General features: G+C 35.3%; 1 protein-coding gene across 2 annotated transcripts in view; it reads right to left on the bottom strand.

Moving 5' to 3' along the window:
• LOC137630441 (protein dpy-30 homolog) overlaps nucleotides 1–5,015 on the bottom strand; it is a 30,202-nt gene extending 25,187 nt beyond the window's left edge. Inside the window, exons 1-2 of one of the 2 annotated variants that reach the window (XM_068361911.1) lie at nucleotides 4,871–5,015; nucleotides 2,470–2,558 (exon numbers count right to left, since the gene is read on the bottom strand). The gene's annotated coding sequence lies outside the window, so the exon portion shown is untranslated. The remainder of the gene's footprint in view (nucleotides 1–2,469; nucleotides 2,559–4,870) is intronic. The other variant, XM_068361913.1, reaches the window with a different exon arrangement.
• Between the last annotated feature and the right edge of the window lie 12,868 nt (nucleotides 5,016–17,883).

Below are 17,883 nucleotides of genomic sequence, written 5' to 3'. Positions count from 1 at the left end.
GATGTCCCTGCAATTATTGCAGTCAGTCAGTTCTCCTTTTCAGCAGTTTTCACCAGTACTCCAAATTACCATTCATCTGCTTTTGCTTCTTCATGCCACATTCTCCAAAATAAAATAATCTTATAAGTATAGGGGGGGGGGGCACTTCATTTTAAGCCAGTATCATATCAGCATTACTCAGCTTCAGGTACGTCAATCAAATTATTCCCTTCATATCTCCTATTCATGACCTCACTGAAGTGCTCCATCCAACGTTCCCCTTCATCTTCTGTAGTTATAAAAGATCCATCCCTCTTTTGATGGGTATATGCTTCTTTGCCCTTGTAGAGTTTTCATTAATATTTCTATGAGCAATTCCTACACCAAAGCCACTCCCTGAATTCATAGCTTTGTCAGTCTCCTCTGCTTTCCTGTCTATTTACACTCTCCAGTCAATCCTAGCTTTTCTTTGATCTCAATATCAATATTGGAATACTTAGCATGCTCTACCTTGTAATTATCATTACTTCCTTGAGACCTTTCAATAATCAATTTCTGTCTTGTCTCCTTTTTATAGTATCCCACGTATCAATTCATATCCCTGGCTTTCTCTTTGTAACTACATGTTCCAAAACTTCACTAGAAACTGACCGATATAGGTTCTTAATATCATTCTTCATCAAATGTCTGCTCTTCATCTCAGTGTCTCTAAGACTGCATATCTAATTTTTCATTCATTTGCAAATGTTTCTCTGCTCTTTTTCTAGAAGCTTTGTTGTATCAAACCTAGGTATTCTATCTACTTTTCTGTTGGGTGCTTTCAGCTTTAATTTCTGTGTGGCAATGAGAAGCTTGTGATCACTACCAATATCTGCACCTCTATAGCTTCTTACATGTCTCGGAGACACCTTTATCTCTCTATTAATGGTTATAAGATTATTTGATTTTTGTAATTGCCACATAGTGAAGTCCATGTACGGTAGATTTGTGGATGTCCTTGTGTTGGAATTGAGTACTTCCAATGACAAGATTGTTTGTTGAACAGAAACTTGTGTTAAGTTTCATTTGCAACTTCACCAAGGCCCTCAACACCCAACACATTCTCTATACCTTGATTATTCCTTCCAATTTTAGAATAAGTCACCAATCAATTTTTATATCTCTCTATGGGATCTCATCTATTACGCTCTGCAGTTCTTCATAGTATTCATCATAACTTTCTTCAGGGGAATCATTTGTTGGTGCATAGTAAAATATAATACTCATATTGCAATGGCTTGGTTTAAACTTTGCAAGTAACAATCTATTTACAACTCTCCACCCCTTTAAAGCCTTTTATGTCATCACCATTCCTACTCCTCTTCCAACTCCATCTGATCTTCCAGAACAGATCTATATATTGCCTGGGTCTAAGGTTTCCTTACTAATCCCCTTACTACGCGTTTCACTTATGGCCAAGATATCCAAACAATATTTCATAAATTCATTCTCCACTTGTTGTAATTTCCCATTATGATTAATGACATTCCAATTATAAATTCTAAATTTGTCTTTCTTATTTATAAACCAGGAGATTCTTAGCAGCCAGCTATGCCCGTCATTTTTGCTTTCCACCGACTGACTAAATCTATAGAGAATTCATTGGTTAGATTCAACAAAGGATGCGCAGTGCCTATCTCACCAAGGCAAGTGACCCTTGCCAGTCCTTCGTAATTTCAGCAAGATCATCTGCCAGGGGTCCGAAGCAAAAGCAGAAGACAACTTGTTTCGCGCCTTCAACCCAATCCGTCATCCTGCTGCCAGCGACTTCATCGAGATTAAGGGGGCATTTACTCGACACCCAAGTTCTCATTACTCCTCCAGGCTGCTCATCCCCTTATATAACCGTTGCCAAACATGGCTTGCTAAAATATACAACTACAATAAAATATTTCAAAAACATTATTAAAAAAATTTATACCATCCTTTAAGACTCCTAAAGGCTTGGCCACGCCCTAAGGATTTAGTTAAGTTAGTCCCTGTACATGGGCGTTCAAAACATGTATTCATGTGCGAGAGCGTGGCCATACTAGCACATCTGCAGGAAAAGCATACTCTCCAAAGAGCTGCTATGCTTTGATGAGAGAGAGTTTCTCAGCTTTCCGTTGAAAAACGTTCAAAACGAAGTGCTCAGGTGAAGAGTCATGCATTCACCTTGAGAACGCGTCTTAGACAATTGCATCTACTTACGCAAGACAAGATTTTCGAGGACAACTTTAATATAAATTACTCCTAAATAATGTCACAAAGATGTTAGTTTTAATTACTACTCCATGCAAGATATTTAATACTGTAATTCTTGTCCTCTACCTATATTAATTTTTCAAAGTTAATTCTTGGAATAAATAAATGCATTAGTTTAATTAATCCTAATGTAATCATGCACTACACCATTAAAGGATTTTTCCAAATTTCAAAAATGTCTACAAGGTAATTGAAATGGGGCCCTACTTGTTGGAGGTCTTTTTCTCGCTCTGTCTGGGCTTGTCTGGCTGCTGCTTTGCTTTTGGCAGAAGATTTTCGATTTTTTCCCCATTTATCTAAAAATAAATTGCAATTCAGTACTGGCAGTGAAAAAACGAAATTATGGAATATATTTTTAAATAAAGTATGCGAAAGTAAAGGGATATCAAGTTGTGGAATACAAGCCACCCCTCTCGCTTGGATATAAGTTGTGTAAAGAAATATATCAATAATATATTTCAACAAATCCAATAAATATGGCATGTGAATATTCAGACTTTATATTGATGAACGTCAGGATCTAACCAATATAAAAATTGCCTACAACAGACTTATTAATTTGGTTCATTCTTGAGCATTTGAGGAAGACCTTTACTGAAATAGTTCACATATAACTACTGGTGATTTGTTTTGTTAATAAAATCAGGAATAGACAACGCTTATTTACTGAAGCATTGCTAAAAGGATTTTTGTTTGGAGAAGTGATGTAACAAAAAACTAAAACACTGAAAACAATATAAAAAAAGAGAGAGAGAGAGAGAGAGAGAGAGAGAGAGAGAGAGAGAGAGAGAGGCCAAATTGCTTGTCGAATTTCTATCTAAGCTACCAAGCCAAATAGCTGAAGCGTTTGAAAGACTATTTAAGGAAATTTCTATCAATGGCTTTTAACCCTCTTCTGTGAATGACGGTAGTCTGTTTACCACATGTTTACGTCATAAAATAGCTTTTCATTTTTCAACACCTTTACCAGGTTGTAAATGAATTTATATTTAATTTGAGATAAAATCCATACTCAAAATGGTGAAAATTATAATTAAACCATTACAATATCGAGGACTGGGCCTCGTGGGAAAAAAAAATTGAAAATGATCATTGAAGTAAAATACAGTAATAAACGCTAGTTACTCTCCTCAATAATGATTGTTGAACTTGAAAGTTTACTTTTACGTCTACTGTTTATTTTGATTTAGTTAACAATAACAAGAATTTTTAAACCTCAATTTACTAAAATGCTCCTCTTTTATATTACCAAAGACTTTGCTCGACATTCAAATGACAGACAAATAGAAAAGCAAACAAATGGGTTAACTTGTCTATTATCAGCTATTCATCATCTCGGACATGTAGTCGACATTATAGCTATATATATATAAAAAAAAAGTTACCGATTTAAGCTCGCCTAATTTAGCCTTGATAGTAAATACTCGAGGGCTTTTAATGAATATAATATATCATATAAAATTAAATCATGAGTTTATATAGGAAGTATTTTGACACCGTTTAGTTGCACCAAATCATCAAAACAGTGACTTATTTAAAAGACCAATATCATGTTTTGGTTATATATATAAATATATATAAAATAAGCTACCATCCTTTTTAGAGTTTTAGGCTATGAATGATACACCATTTTTTTCAGTAGGCTAACAACAATAGCAAAAGATAAATGCCTAATTACATCTGAGGATATGTAGCCAATCAGAGCGCAAAATACTTCCTGAACAAGTGGAGGGTTTTCCTTGGGCTTATGGGATGTAGTTTTAAAATTCTGACAAAATTTTCTTTCTTAGGGGTTAAAGTAAACAAAGAATTTGATAATAGATAAATACAAATATCGAAAATTTCTTATAAACGGTTGTATAATTAGTTTTATTTGTGGTAGAATGAATTCTATTAACTAAAAGGGATATTCATATCTGTTCTAGTGATATAAGTATATTTTCTTGCAATTGTTAAACTGCTTTGAAATTATGGTTCGTTTGTTTTAAAACTACACACATATTTGATTAAATTAAAATTTTTATATAATAAACATATTCGCATTTTACTTTCAAGATTTAATAGTCATAGCCCAGTAAGTTTCAAATCGTTTGTGTCCAGTATTAAAAAGTGTTATGAACTTTTCTTAGGCCTTAAGCACAGAACCCAAATTATAAAAAAAAAAAAATGGTCTTGGTTATCCAAGGATATACAACGAGTCTTGCGATAAGTTTTGTAATCAAACTGATTTAGATATCTTTTAAAACAAGTTTAACTCATCAATATGAATTAAAGAGCAAGATTACCGAAACTGCTACGAGGTCGACCCATCTCGTTTGATTATGAATTATTTTTTTTGACAAAATAACAGTAAGACTTCAACAACACATTAAAATTACTTCAGATGTAATCACTTAAATTGTATTCATTCCTGCTGCAAGCTTAGTAGCGGAATACCTTGAAACTGGTAATAGAAACGCACACAGTATTGCAGAAAAAAAACAAGGTATTTAACCCTAGAGAGAAAACTATCTAGTGGAATTACGTAATCGAATGAATGGTTCTATCCTTACGGTGCAAACTTGAGCCTTTCATGAAATATAGAAACAGAAGCAATTATCTTACTAACCTAAGATGACGTACGACTTGCTACGGTAAAAATCTCGACCCTCGTATTCGGAAGACGACAGGAGACAACCGAGCGCCTGGACTTGTTACAGTGTAAAATTGGCTCTGGAGTGTTTATTTCCAAACGCACAACACGACAGGTCTCAGCCAATCACAAGCCTTTAAACCAATATGATAGTTATTAGTAACTTGTAGTTAAACGTTGATTTTTCTGGAATACTTTAGAATTTGCAAATGTTTTATAAAACGATCGCAGTTATTAGCACTGTTTCTGACATACGCGAAAGCTAACTGGTTATTATATAAAAGAGGAAAAAAAATACTGCTGAAGGCTAAAGGAACAATGTCTTGCCGGAAGTGTTGTTGAATAAGACACTTGAAATAAAGCAGAAACATTTAAATTTACCGGCGCTTCATTTTCACAAAACTTAGATTTGCTTTGAATTTGATTTGCTTTAACTACTACGCCAAAAACACGTATGCAGACACCTGGTCCTCTTTACGCTTTGCTCTCTAGCAGGCAACACTTGAACTATTTCAATGCACGCTCAGTGAATTTACATTGTTTTAATCCAACATTTAGAGTTAGATTGATCTAACATTCCCTATCATTCACCTATGGTAGATTAGGGCTATATTTTTGCACGACGCCAGTTTACCGAAACAGGTTAATCAATTATATAACTAACAATAACTGCAGTTCATCTAAGAAAGCAAAACGATGTCTGCTCTCGTAAGTTGGCGTTTGGAAATTCACCTTTATCTACCACTGTCATTTGGGGAGATTTATTTTACCTTACCATTCTTTGTTGCCTTTACCTTTCACTTGTTTCTCCCTCCATGCATCCCTTCAAAGAAAGCTACATTCAACACAACCAAATCTTGCTCGATTAAGGAAAAAGCGACTTGATGACAATGGCCAGGAGGGTTCTGTACACGCAGTCTTCTTATTTTTTTCACTTATAACCAAGCTAAGACACTAATAAAATGATCACAATTACAATATAATCTCTCTACCTTGGAGTTCCATTATCACTTGTGTCGTGAGATATTGAGTCGCCAAATTACATTGAAATAATGAGTGGTGGTGGTGTTTTTTTTTTCTCTCTTTTTTTTTCCTTTTTTAAGCAGACTATTCCAACCAAAAAATGTCAAGTTTAATGTTACTTAACACAAACCTGCAGTTCACGCCTAAATTTTACTGCCATAACTTAACAAATAGCTAATCTTTAATCTTGATTTAAATTAATTTTTTTCTAATTTTGTTTTTTGCTATTAAAAGTAGATTCATTAAAGATTCCGAAAATAAAATAGGGAAATAGCCTTTTCCGTTTTTCTTTCTTAGGAGTTGCCAGTAACCATTCTAAGCAAAATTCCAGACTTGAACAGTTAGGTCTCATATGACTTGGAATTGAACCAATAATCAAAGTACAGCAAGCTATGAAAAAATGACCTAATTATCTTCAACTTCTACGAAGTAAATTTAACTACATTTCGAAAAGTAACAACAATCTCGACACATCGCATTAAAAAATTCAACTAGCCACAGAAATTACATGCCCCACTTTTTTTTCCAGTCTCATACTTTTCAGTGGAATATCTGGATATTTGATTTCCAAACACTTTCATAATATTGGAGACAGATGTGTGTCTAGGAGGAACGTTCCCAGTGAAAGAAGCTTTATGCTAGAAATATGATTGTTTTCTGATATATAGAAAGGAGATATTATTCTTCTTGGGGTATTAAAGCCAACACTTGTTGTTGGCACGGGCCTTTCCCTTGGTTGGCCCGTAGGGAATAATAGGAGATATTACCTTAATGCCCAAATATAACGTTTACTTCCTGCATACGTCATGATTTTTTTTTTTTTTGTGATTTAATATAACTACGTAGTCGCTGGGTATCTATGTTATGTTTTTCAGTAAAAGGTAACACTTGAATTTATAAAATCTATACACATATAAAGTTTAATTAAAAAAAAATTATTAAAAATAAGGGGTTACGTTAAAGAGAATGATTGAAATGAATATTGAATTGTTTCAGGATGCAAAATGACGTGATAAATATTGGCTGGCCATTACAGCGATTATTGCTGGACAAAATGTTTATTACGAAGTACACTGCTTAACAGTATTTTATTAACATCAAACATAAAGACTAATCTTTATTCCATATCAAACTTACAATTATGCTCTACCTCTCCTATTTATTTTCATCAAAATTTTATGTTAACTCTTAAAAAGACTTTTAGACATAAATAGAAAGACAAGATGAAATTGGTTGACTAATATTTCCCTTCTGCACATCAGTTGCTAGTTATCATCTCGGGTATACAGATGAAATTAACGTATGCATTGAGAAATAATAACTTTGTGTTAGTCACTGCTAAAACAGTTTTCTTTTTATATTTATATTCATAGACAATATAGAAAACGTGTTTTAATGGGCAACTAAATTGTTATTAACTTGTGTTTAGCGGTTCGGGGCAAAACCTGTGCAATAGCAATTAAATAAACTTATCTCTTAAAAATTTCTTGATACCTACTACACAGGTAGGTTTTGAATCACATTAAATTACTCACTATCATATAAAATTCAAATTTATTGCAATGAATGGGGGTATAAATCTGAAAATAAATTTATTTGGTTACAAGATTTTACTGATAATAAGGATAATAGGAGATCATTACTAAGGATAAGCTTAATCATTTATTTTCTAATATTGATAAAATACACAAGCGCAAGTGCTAATTCAATTTAGTATAATTCTAACATCTATAGATATAATTCCTAGAGATAAGGTAACACCGCACTGAAAAGAAAAATGAAAACAGCAAGGAGGTGAAAAATCCAGTTAGATAGTCTCCTCTTTTTAAAAGCAACAAAATCCTCCCGTCCCTACGTCGCTTTCTAGATGACTGGGTAAAATTTTAATTTCTCTCAGATCGGTCGTAATGAAATAATTTGAGAACTTCATACTTTTCACCATGAAGGCATTTATAAAATGTTGATTGTCACACACGAATGAACTTTCCACAAAGGACCCCTCCAGATCTAAATCTTTCAAATTCCTTAGCGAGACGTCTTGTACCGCTTAGCTTAAAGACTTAACAGGATGTCTAACGGGGAATCTTTAACAGCAGACCCGAAATATTCACTTGCCGTTATTAACAAGGTCTTCCAATGTCTTGGGTTAGAAATTATATTGCTTGAAGGTACACTCAGGCATCCTATTCTATCGGTTTCCCTATTTCCTTTCCTCATGGGGCTGTTTTCCTTGTTGGGATCCTTAGGCTTGTGGCATCCTACTTTTCTAACCAGGGTTGTATCTTAGCTAATAATAATAATAATAATAATAATAATAATAATAATAATAATAATAATAATAATAATAATAATAATAATAATAATACTGGCTCATATCCCAATGGGGAAACTTTTCCACAACGTATAAGAATTTTCAGTATCTGTTTGGTATTGGAATATATATCCCAATATTGGGTACTGGGAAGCCATTCAGTGTCCAGGAGCTACATAGAGGAAACTACATTTGCAATGAAGAAAAAATAAAAAATATATTGGACAGAGGGACACATGAACAGAGGCAAAAGGAGGTAAATAGAAGGGGCTATAGAAAATTAACAAACTCAGGGACCGACAAACTTGTAATAGGGAGAAAAGAGTTTCAGAGTCCTACCTACTAGCAATTCGTGTAAAAAAAGAGTATGGCATCCTAGTAATCAGCTGGGCGTCAGTGGGAAACTACGTGGATTTGTGGCAAGTATGGTGTCCTAATAGCCAGTAATATACAAGTGTGAAACATGAATTGACATGTATGTTATTCTACCAACTAGCAATATACTAGCATGAATCTGGGATATATATATATATATATATATATATATATACACACACACACACACACACACAGTTGAAACAGACCCTCGATGAAATGAAACAAACTTATGGAGATGGTGATGCCCCATCGTATTATGTTGGAAAACACTGGCATTGCCAGTTCAAGTTTATCCGAACATCAGTCGAATAAATTCTCGTTCCTGGAATTTTGGAAGACCGCCATATAACTGTTCGTCAGTTAGCTAAAATTGTGAAGAGAAGTGTAGGGGTCTGTGGAAAAACTAATTCAGGATCATTTGCACATGCATATGGTGTCTGCACGGTGTGATTTCCAGGCTCCTTACTCCTTTTCAGAAGCAGAAATGAGTGTATTAATCAAAGGCTTTTTTTTGGACATTTGTCAACAAAACCAGGAAGCTTTTTTGACAAGATTTATTACACAGAATGAAACTTGTGTCCATCACTTTGATCCTCAGACTAAATTCCAGGTCTATGCAGTAGAAGCAATTTGACTTCACCACACTCAAAGAAGGCAAGAGTGCAGACCTCTGCACGAAAGGTCATGCTTAAGTCCTTTTGGGACCATCACGGAGTAGTGATTGATGGATTTCCTGGCCAAGGGTACCACAATTACAGGGACTTACTATGCTTCCCTAATGCGTAAATTACGAGAATCTATCAAACTCAAAAGGCGCGGCATGCTGACCAGAGGAGTCCGACTCCTGCAGACAATGCTCCAGTCCACTACTCCCATATCGCCCAAGCAGAAGCTCACCTTGTGGCTATGGAATTCGTCTGCACATCACACTTTCAACTCTTCCCAACCATGAAGTAATTTCTGAAGGGAAAACGTTTCTAAGATGATAAGATACTGATTTCCAAGGTGGAGTCATGGTTTGAGGCTCAACCCGAACGACTTTTACAAACAAGGTCTCCAGAGTTGCATAAAGCGATGGGAAAAATGCAAAACCTAAGGTACGTGCTTACGTAAAGAAAGACCAATAACTGTTCTAATTTTTGTCTGTCTATGTCTGTTGGAAGTGGGTCAAGGGAAATCTTTAATGAACACCCCTCGTGTATATATATATATATATATATACACATATATATATATAATTATATAATATATATATATATATATATATACATATATATATATATATATATATAAATATATATACATATATATATATATAATATAAATATAAATATATATATATATATATAATACACGTATATATTCAGTATACATAAACATAACACACACACACACACACACACACACATATATATATATATATATATATGTGTGTGTGTGTGTGTGTGTGCATATATAAAATTAGCAGTATACTATCATAAAAACAATTTACATGGCGGTCTATAACTAGCAATATACCATTGGGTAATAAAAATCAACATATATGACATTCTACAAACTATCAATAAACCAGCCTGGAGTAAGAATGAAAGTATAATCACAACCACCTAGCAAGAAATGGTCATATATAACAATATAACAACATGCAAGAATAATCATCATATGTGGGACTCTACCAAGCTGCAACAAGCCCCTATGGAGCAAGAATAAATATGTGTGGCATGATACCAGCTAGCAATATTTTAGTGAGAAATGAGAATGATCAAGAACTATGGTTATCCGAGAATCACAAGCCAAGAACAGTGACGAATGCTCAGAAGTTTAGAAAAAACTAAACGGTAATTACTTGTGCTGCCATGACATAAACTCGACCTTCCTCATTATTATTATTATTATTATTATTATTATTATTATTATTATTATTATTATTATTATTATTAATTATTATTATTATTATTATTATTATTATTATTATTATTATTATTATTTGGGAAGGAAAAAAACCTGCTGTTAAAATTATTAGGACTTCACTCTCAAAGGTTTTTCATCTGTATAAAACGTTAAGTTCAAAGGAGCCATGAAAAACGAATTCATAAAAAACATCTTGCAATGGAAATATTTCACACCTTCGAAAAAAAGTGATATTGCTATCACATTTACGAAGACCAGCACAGCTTATCTTAATGATAACATTGCTCATGCTCCTTAGCATTTTACTCGTCACCAAGAAGAAATTTCTCTGATAGAAATTGATACACCAGCAATCGATTGACTGATTGTTTATTATACGTAGAAAGGGTAAAGATGTTTTCCCTAAAAACAAACTTGTTTATCTCATTTCAGTGAGGGCAAAATGTTTAGAACTAGTCTTGCCAACTAACAATATACTAGTGTAAAACTCTTCCACAGGATACAATTGATTAGTTCGGAATATGAAGATCATTGATTATTATTATTATTATTATTACGGAAGTATTTATAAATTTGATGTTTAGGAGTATGTATATATCTTCTGGAGTTACACCGCTTGAAAGAGACAGACAGAAAAATAAAATGACATGCAATTATGTTTGTTTTTCAATCGCAAAGACCAAAGAGAATATCAATTGAGAGAGAGAGAGAGAGAGAGAGAGAGAGAGAGAGAGAGAGAGAGAGTCCAAATGACAGCTTTTCGGTCTGTTTTCTCAATCGGGAAGACCAAAGGGAATATCAGACTAGCCAAAAATTGCCAATATAAAACAAATAAAGCCCTTTAGAATTCACATGAATACCGCGAGATGAAAAGCGAAAGACCACTGGTGTCAGAGAAAGGGGCGATCCAAATACACGCCTTTTTACAGGAATAGCTGTTAGCAGTAAGGTGAGAGGCTAAAAAAGCAAAGGAGGAGGAGGAGGAGGAGGAGGTGGTGGTTTGATTGTCTGGAGACAGCCAGGTGTAAATGATACCTGTTTCTCCTATTCAAGATAGTGAAAGGACATTCTTCTCCGGCGCTTTTCAAGACAGTTTCTTCTGCCCCCTCTTGCTTCTCCTAGACTTCCTCTTCCTTCAACTCTATCCTCCTCCTCCTCCTCCCCAAGTGCAATCTGTAACACCAACAGGAATGATCAAAGGACCTTCTCTGTGATGCTCGAGGAGTCGAAGTAGCCTCCGTCCCTTTACTCTTTCGCAACGATGATTCTCCTGTATGCATAAGGCCCCTCCCTCCACTTCCCGAGCGACAACAGGCCTCTCCTCCCACCTCCCCCTTCCCCCAAATCCCCCTTACCCTCCTCATTCGTGTATCCCATTGCCGTCAACACCAACCAAGGAAGCTTTTCATCGGTTGCTCATCTTCGCCAGGGGATATTTTCAAATAATCTGGCGACAAACGACGACGACTGTGTATACTTAGCACAAGACACGCACAGACACACTCGCCCAAACACCTTTGAAGAACCATTTCTTCGTCGTCGTCCTCCTCCTCCTGGCTGTGCCGCCGCACCCGTTGCTAGCCGGGGGCTCCTGCCGAAGGGCATTTGAGGTAAAAGGGCGAAAGCGAGTAAACACATGGACAGTGTGACAGAGCAAACAAGCGGGGTGTTTTGAATGGTCTTCTGGGCTAAGAGGCGGCGAGAGAGACGAGCAGGAACCACAAATCGCCGACGTCCTTTAAGGACAGCTTTTACAATTTTCTTTTCTCCTTTTTGAAGATTCTCTTTCGTCTCCCCTTTTTTCTATGCGACGAGTTCATATCAGAATAGATGTCAGAGAGAAAATGATTAATAACTAAGGAGAGATGTTCTTTCAGATTCTCCTCAAACATTCACCTTGGGACATTGATCACCGAACAGAGGGCTTATGTAAACAAAACGATAATTTTTCAAAAGAAGAGGCAGTTGAAAGATACCTCTTGTAGTCCATCGCTTTCAAAAGGAGGCAGGATTCACTATATCTACCAACAGAAAATGCTAGGGCAATAGAAAAAGAAAGTTCATATGGCAGTAGGCAGACACTTATGGGCTTCTAAAATATAAAGTTCCCCTAATGCAGAGGAGTTTTCACAAACGGACCCTTCTTCTAGTTCGGTACATAAGACGAGTGTCTCCTGCCTCAGAGGTAGAAATTAACAAAAGACAAACGGAATATGCTATAAGGTTGCTCTGATGCGTGGCAGAGAAAGAAAGAAAGAAAAAAAAAGAGAGAAGGAAGAAAGGTACATATTTTAATAAGCATATATTATTATTATTATTATATTATTATTAGTATTATTATCACTTGCTAAGCTACAACCCTAGATGAAAAGCGGGATGCTATAATGTTAATAATTAATAATAACATCAATAATGATAATACTCTAAACTCAATAAGGCAGAATTCAAGCAATTTTATATTTGCCAGAAAAACAATGAATTTGATTTCTGACTTTTTCAAATATTCAACTGAAAAAAAAAATCGTAATGGAGTTTTCATCTCAAAAAAAACTAGCGCAGAAGTCGATTTATCTAAAACATCAAATTGAGAATAATCGGCGGAACACCCCTGATGCAGAGAGAGAGAGAGAGAGAGAGAGAGAGAGAGAGAGAGAGAGAGTCGTATATATACTTATAAAGAGGTCAGACACAAAACTGCTCTCTGAGTAATTGTAAAAAAAAAAAAAGTTATTCTAACACAATTCACCACTTTTTTCATCAGAGAGAGAGAGAGACTATAGTAGGACATATCGTTTCATTGTATCAGAAAAAAAACTATAAGTAATGGAACAAACCCCTTCATTCTTAAACCATTTAACACCTTTTCATTGGATTCTCTTTATGAAAAGCTCCACCCGACTTGAAGAGAGAGAGAGAGAGAGAGAGAGAGAGAGAGGAGAGAGAGAGAGAGAGAGAGAGATCATTAAATATTGAAACAGCACTCGTCCGTTGGCGGAGGCAGCCAAGGCCTGAGTAAATGATTCTTCGTCGCGCCGCTTTCTAAACTTGCGATTCATCCAGGGGGCCATTTATTTTGGATTTATCTTACGCCTTTCACGGGCGTTCGCTGCATTCACTTCGCCTTTTGGGGTGGGGGGCGGTGCCCCACCCTCTCTCTCTCTCTCTCTCTCTCTCTCTCCTCTCTCTCTCTCGTTCGCCACTTATTGTGTGCCGCTGTCTGGATATTTATTTTTCTTCATCTATCTGTTATTATAACCTACTGGTTTAGACTTTTCTTAGTTATGGGTACTGTATTCACAACAACAATAATAACAAACAGTTTTATGAGCACAAGTTCCCTTTTTATCTGTTTATTCCTTCAAAATCCCACTTTGAATGGAACAATTTCCTCTTACCCTACATCAAAACAGGATAAATACGATGCGTTCTCCTTTGCATGATTCCCCTTTCCTTTAACTAGAGCGTTGATGACTGGTGTTTACGTCACACTAATTATGAAAATCAACCAAAAACTCAGTAAAAGTCTTTCCCTCCGCATTGCATAGTAAATATGTTATTAGATTTCAACCCCTGCTTGACATATTGACATTATAATAAAATTCTTCATCAGTCTTCCTCTATTTCTACCTCCCGTGAGCAGTCTTTTCTGTCTGTCTATCTTTACACCTATAGTAAACATTTGTGTCAGTCTCTAATAGTCTAATTGAATCCTAATTTGCAAGAGATAAACTCAGTATAGTCGCTTACATTCAGACATGCGAGCAAGAGGTCATAGATTGGGAAAGGTGATCTAATCTTTATTCCATATTTTGGTCTGCTTATCATATATATTTCACGAGCTTGGTAAACTGGAACTATCTCGGTCAGAGACCATCTATTTCCAGACATAAAGAAGTAAGACTTTTTTCGGTTCTTTCGTATATGGCAGGAGCTCGGCCTCATACAGACATACACACATATGTATGTATATATATATATATATATATATATATATATATATTTATTTATATACATATGCATAACATATAAACTAGTGTATGCGACCCTCCAAAAATGATGGCAAACATTAAAAAAAAATATATGCACTCACAAACACCTCCCCTCTCACTTGGGTATGACAACTCCCTCCCCCTCCAACCGAGGGACGGGGAGAGCTCAGCGTGACCGATCTATATATGTGTATATATATATATATACATATTTATATACACACACATATATATATATGTATATATTACACATACATATACACATACATACATACATATATATATATATAATATATATATATATATATATATATATCTATATATATCTATACATATATATATATATATATATATACATATATATACAAACATACACACACACGTATATATATATATATATATAATGTATAGTATATATATATTATATATATCATCTACGCCTATTGATGCAAAGGGCCTTAGTTAGATTTCATCAGTCGTCTCTATCTTGAGCTTTTAAAATAATGCTTCTCCACTCATCGTCTCCTAATTCACTCTTCATAATCCTCAGGGCTGGGTATTCCAACTTTTCTGGTGCCTTATGGAGCCCAGTTGAAAGTTTGGTGAACTAACGTCTCTTGGAGAGTGCAAATTGCATGCTCAAACCATCTCCCTCTACCCCTCACCATGATCTCAGCCACATATGCCACCCTTGTAATTTCATTATTTCCTTTCTTCACTAGGCTATTTTCACTGTAAGAGCCCTTGGGCTTATGGCATCTTGCTTTTCCAACTAGGGTTTTAGCCTATCAAGTAATAATAATAATAATAATAATAATAATAATAATAATAATAATAATAATAATCATCATTCAAAAGGTGAGGATTACTAGCTGTATAAAGTTTCATAATTCAATGAAGTATTGGCATGAAATGCCATGAACTTATACAAAAAGTAATAAAGATAAATCATAATTTCTTTATCAATAATCATTTGATGGCCGACAATAACGATAATATATTGATATATGAAAACTCCAAAATGAAATTGATTCTAGCCAACAAAGGATAATAACTTCAAGTTTCATTGGTGGCTGAAAGTTGAAAATTAGCTTACATATTTAATTGAGTTACGCAAAGTCCCGCTTAATTCTAAAGCCATGAATCATTGGCATTTTTTAAATGATTAAATGTCAGTAGGAAAAGCATTCTTCTCCTATATGTATATTTAAATGGTTTAATATCTGCTGTCAGTATCGCATTTTGCTAATGTTTAAATTAGAGAGCAAAAATGAATAGATTTGGATTTTGTTATTTTTTTTATGCATTTTTTATCATTTATTATTTGACAATGTAAATGTATGTGAAGAGTTTTATGGTTATAATAACAACAACAACAACAACAACAAGGAACCTCCAAAGATCAACATGAATAAAATTGCATATAGAATGATCCAGCAAGAATGAAACAAATGTCAGTATAAGATACTATATATGACAATACTCCGCTCGTGGTTTCGAAATTTGTCTCTGCATCAAGATGTTTTCTCATCATACATGCAACCGCATATTGGCAAAAACTCGAAGATATTTCTACAGGAATTATTCCTTATTGTAATATATTAACATACTAAGAAATTAAGTCCCTTGCCAAAGAAAGAAAGTAAAAGTAATTATGTATCGTATGATGTTACAGCTACAGTTCTGAGCACTGGCGATTAAAGTAAAAGTGAATGTAGGGTATTTATATGTAATGCATTTTGTTAATGATCCGTGAAAGTCGTTAGTTCCTATCAAAAGCTTAAACTTGCAGCGAATGTTTTCTTATGTTGAACCGGCTGATATACATTACGTCCCTTTTATATTTTATATATGAAACCCCTATTTTAAAGTTATTGCTGTTCTTAGAGTGTTTTACTTTAATTGTTCATTATTTCTCTTGTTGTTTATATATTTCCTTTTCTCACTGGGTTATTTTCCCTGTTGTAGCCCTTGGGCTTAGAGCAACCTGTTTTTCCAACTAGAAATGTAGCTTTACTAACAATAATAATAATAATAATAATAATAATAATAATAATTATAATAATTACGTATAATGTAAATACGTTACCTACCCACGTTTAGGACAAAATTGATACTGTTAGATAAAATATTAGTTTTCTGTGTTGATTTTGTTTTGAATTACTATGAAGTTTACCATTGTTTTTACTATTCTAATAATATCTGAACGTTTCTTCTTCAGAGATGATCAACTGATACAACTTTCGAACGTTTGTTTAAAAAAATATTAAAACTTTTTAAATAGATACTCGACTAAGTATTCAAACACTCGTGGTGAGAAATTTCTCAACTATTGCATTATTAAAAGTGTATAGGGGTGGCCTGGTGGTAGCGTCCTTGGCTGGTGATTGCCAGATTGGGGTTAGAGTTCCGATCAAACTCGTTAGTTCGTTTGGGTCGCTGCAACCTCACCGTCCCTGTGAGCTAAGGGATAGGGGGGGGGGGGAACCTATAGTCTATCTGTTGAGTCATCAGCAGCCCATTGCCTGACCCTCCTTGATCCTAGCTTGGGTGGAGAGAGGGCTTTGGACGCTGTTCATATTCATATATGGTGAGTCTCTGGGGCCGTGTCTGCTTGATAGGGCAAAGTCACTGTCCCTTGCCTCTGCCATTCATGAGCAGCCATTAAACCTTTAAACAAGCGTGTTCCAGAGGGGAGCCCGATAAAGTTGTGGTAGCGCAAGCAAACTCAACAACCTCTTGAACGGGACCGGTCTAGGCGACGGTACGGATGTAAGAAAGCCCAAGCAAAAAGCAAATTTGACAGTGTACTTAGGCAAACACGCATCTCACTCAGAGAAGGGTTATAGCAAACAGAAGCCCATAGCGCCTTCCACGACATGTTAGGAGAAGACCTGGTGATAATTTTCACACATGGGGTGTGAATGGCGACAGGAGACAAAATGCGAATGTTTACTAAGATGACAAGGAGGTGTCAGTGGCGACACTTGAGCGTCTGTCACGTGAGATGGTTATTGTGGGAAGGAGGGCAACGGCGAGGACAAATACCATCGGGAACGGGTAAATAGAGAAGGCTCGGGAGAGTGAATGGTAGAAATCCCGTGTTAGTTAATTATGTGTATGCTCCCGGAGATTGTTGTTTGGGGGGGTTAGGGGGGTCTTCACATTTACAAGAGTAGTTATATGAGAAAGGGAAAGGGCAAAGGAATTAATTGTTTCGTACTGTTCCTTATTTGCGTAGCTTAACGTGACGTGAAACTCATTTTGTTTATTGAGGAACTACCAGATGTGGATGGTTACGTCATCGGAGTGAGTGAATAAGACCTAATGTTTCTGTTTATTCGTGTTGAGCCGTCATGTCACTTGGTGGTTACTGA

This window comes from Palaemon carinicauda, chromosome 38 (genome assembly GCF_036898095.1).
Source record: "Palaemon carinicauda isolate YSFRI2023 chromosome 38, ASM3689809v2, whole genome shotgun sequence".
In the NCBI taxonomy this organism is placed as follows: domain Eukaryota; kingdom Metazoa; phylum Arthropoda; class Malacostraca; order Decapoda; family Palaemonidae; genus Palaemon; species Palaemon carinicauda.
Note: the sequence above shows the minus strand (reverse complement) of the source record. Positions and strands in the feature narration are given on the sequence as shown.